The sequence below is a fragment of the Nematolebias whitei genome, unplaced genomic scaffold (genome assembly GCF_014905685.2).
Source record: "Nematolebias whitei isolate Nwh7 unplaced genomic scaffold, NemWhi1 Nwh_scaf_7522, whole genome shotgun sequence".
Taxonomy (NCBI): domain Eukaryota; kingdom Metazoa; phylum Chordata; class Actinopteri; order Cyprinodontiformes; family Rivulidae; genus Nematolebias; species Nematolebias whitei.
The window spans coordinates 1-3072 of NW_023626067.1; the positions used below are offsets into that span (position 1 = coordinate 1).

Sequence of the window (3072 nt, forward strand, 5' to 3'; positions counted from 1 at the left end):
TCCAAAAGGTCCAGCACAGAGCCTGCACATGCACTTACATTAGTTATTATCTGGATTTAGCATAACTGAAAGAGACGTAAACTGGGTTCCAGCTACATCTTACAGGTGCACAACTGAAATGTTATTAAAAACATACCATTTAAGATGCAAGTGCCGACTTTTAGTAGAGCCAAATGCACATCACTTTACATTAAACCATATTTGTCAAGGTGGCCGAGTTGTCCAAGGGGCTGCTTTAAGGTAGCAGTTTCCCCTGGAGGCACGTGTTCATATCCCATTTCTGACATGCATTCTTGATTACGTCTACTATAAGTGCCCAGGTAATTCTCTCGCCTTTGTCGAATACTGCTATCACACAGGTCTTCTACAAAGCATACCCATTTACTTGTTGTAATTATTTGGTTTAAACATGAGTGAGAGACTTGAACTGGGTTCCAGCTACATCTTACAGGTGCACAACTGAAACGTTATTAAAAAGTACCGTTTAATTTGTAAGTGCCGACTTTTAGTACAGCCAAATGCACATCGATTTACATTAAACCATACACGTCAGGGTGGCCGAGAGGTCTAAGGCGCTGCGTTTAGGTCGCAGTCTCCTATGGAGGCGTGGGTTCAAATCCCACTTCTGACAAACTTTCTTGATTACTTGTACGTGTGTCCCCACGTAAATTACCAAAGTATGTCAAGACCTGGTATCCAAAAAGTCTTGTACAAAGTGTGTGCATTCAATCAACGGTAAGTATTGTCTAGTTTAAGCATGACTGAAATGGATTTAAACAGAGTTCCATTGACATCTTACAGGTTCATGGCTGAAACATTATTCAATGCGTACCAATTATTTTAGGTCTGACTTCTCAAGCAGCCCATTGCACAACACTTTTATAGCCACTTCCATGTCAGAATGGCCGAGCGGTCTAAGGCGCTACGTTCAGGTCGTAGTCTCCCCTGGAGGCGTGGGTTCGAATCCCACTTCTGACAGTATTTCTTGATAACATCTACTGTATTTCCCCATTTGTTTGAATCATCAATGTCAACAAATGGTACCCAACATTTCATGTATGAAGCTTAAAGTTCACTTAAGCTTGTTATCATGTTTAAGCATGACTGAAAAAGACCAACTGGGTTGCACCTACAGATGAGCAGGGGAAACAATGAAAACTTATTCAAAGTCTAATGTGTAGTTTTTAAGAGCTAATTTCTTGTAGAGCATGTAACATTTCACTTTACATAAAAGTTTGCTTGTCAAGGTGGCCGAGATGTCTAAGGCTCTGCAATAAAATTGCAGAGTCCTTTGGAGGAGTGGGTTAGATCACACTACGTAGACTTTTTCTTGATTGCTAGTAGTGTATTTCCCCAGATATTAACTCCTCTATTTCAAGATCTTGTATCCAAAAGGTCCAGCACAGAGCCTGCACATGCACTTACATTAGTTATTATCTGGATTTAGCATAACTGAAAGAGACTTAAACTGGGTTCCAGCTACATCTTACAGGTGCACAACTGAAATGTTATTAAAAACATATCATTTAAGATGCAAGTGCCGACTTTTAGTAGAGCCAAATGCACATCACTTTACATAAAACCATATTTGTCAAGGTGGCTGAGTTGTCCAAGGGGCAGCTTTAAGGTAGCAGTTTCCCCTGGAGGCACGTGTTCATATCCCATTTCTGACATGCATTCTTGATTACGTCTACTATAAGTGCCCAGGTAATTCTCTCGCCTTTGTCGAATTCTGCTATCACACAGGTCTTCTACAAAGCATATCCATTTACTTGTTGTAATTATTTGGTTTAAACATGAGTGAAAGAGACTTAAACTGGGTTCCAGCTACATCTTACAGGTGCACAACTGAAACGTTATTAAAAAGTACCGTTTAATTTGGAAGTGCCGACTTTTAGTACAGCCAAATGCATATCGATTTACATTAAACCATACACGTCAGGGTGGCCGAGACGTCTAAGGCGCTGCGTTAAGGTCGCAGTCTCCCCTGGAGGCGTGGGTTCGAATCCCACTTCTGAGAGTATTTCTTGATTCCTTCTATTATAAGTGCCCAGGTAAGTCAAACGCCTATGTCGAGTTCTGCTATCAAACAGGTCTTCTACAAAGCATACCCCCTTGCTTGCAGTAAATATGTAGTTTAAGCATGAGTGAAACATTTAAACTGCTTTCTAGCTAAATTTTGTACGTGTACAACTGAAGCAATATTCAAAACATACTTAGTAAGTGCCAAAATGTCATACTGCCCATTACACATTACTTTACATGACTGCATAAATATCAGGGTGTCTGAGTGGTCTGAGGCGCTGAATTACAGTTGCTGTGTCTCCTGGATGCTCAGGTTCATGTCCCACTTATTATACAAATTCTTTAACTTTTACTGTATGTTGCCAGGTAAGTGACTCCTCTATGTCAAGATCCGATGTCCAACAGGTCTTATACAAAGCGTATACATTCACATAAGGTTCTTACTGGGTATAAGCATGACAGAAAAAACTTCAACTTTGATCCGCTTATATCTGACAAGGGGTAATACTGAAAGATTGTTTTGTTTGGAAGGGCAGACTTCTTGTACAACCTGTTACTTTTCACTGTACCTTACCTATTACGTGTCAGGGTGGCCGAGTGGTCTAAGGCGCTGCGTTTAGGTCGTAGTCTCCCCTGGAGGCGTGAGTTCGAATCCCACTTCTGACAGTATTTCTTGATAACATCTACTGTATTTCCCCATTTGTTTGAATCATCAATGTCAACAAATGGTACCCAACATTTCATGTATGAAGCTTAAAGTTCACTTAAGCTTGTTATTATGTTTAAGCATGACTGAAAAAGACCATCTGGGTTGCACCTACAGATGAGCAGGGGAAAGAATGAAAACTTATTCAAAGTCTAATGTGTAGTTTTTAAGAGCTAACTTCTTGTAGAGCATGTAACATTTCACTTTACATAAAAGTTTGCTTGTCAAGGTGGCAGAGATGTCTAATGCTCTGCAATAAAATTGCAGAGTCCTTTGGAGGCGCGGGTTAGATCACACTACGTAGACTTTTTCTTGATTGCTAGTAGTGTATTTCCCCAGAT

The 3072-nt window shown here is 40.3% G+C and overlaps 3 non-coding genes across 3 annotated transcripts; all 3 read left to right on the plus strand.

Moving 5' to 3' along the window:
• The first annotated feature begins 548 nt into the window (after window positions 1-548).
• trnal-uag lies at window positions 549-631 on the plus strand. The gene has a single exon. It is a non-coding gene; the product is annotated as a tRNA-Leu (tRNA).
• A 264-nt stretch (window positions 632-895) lies between these two features.
• On the plus strand, window positions 896-978 carry trnal-cag. Its single transcript has one exon. It is a non-coding gene; the product is annotated as a tRNA-Leu (tRNA).
• Window positions 979-2608: 1630 nt separating this feature from the next.
• On the plus strand, window positions 2609-2691 carry trnal-uag. The gene has a single exon. It is a non-coding gene; the product is annotated as a tRNA-Leu (tRNA).
• Window positions 2692-3072: the final 381 nt, after the last annotated feature.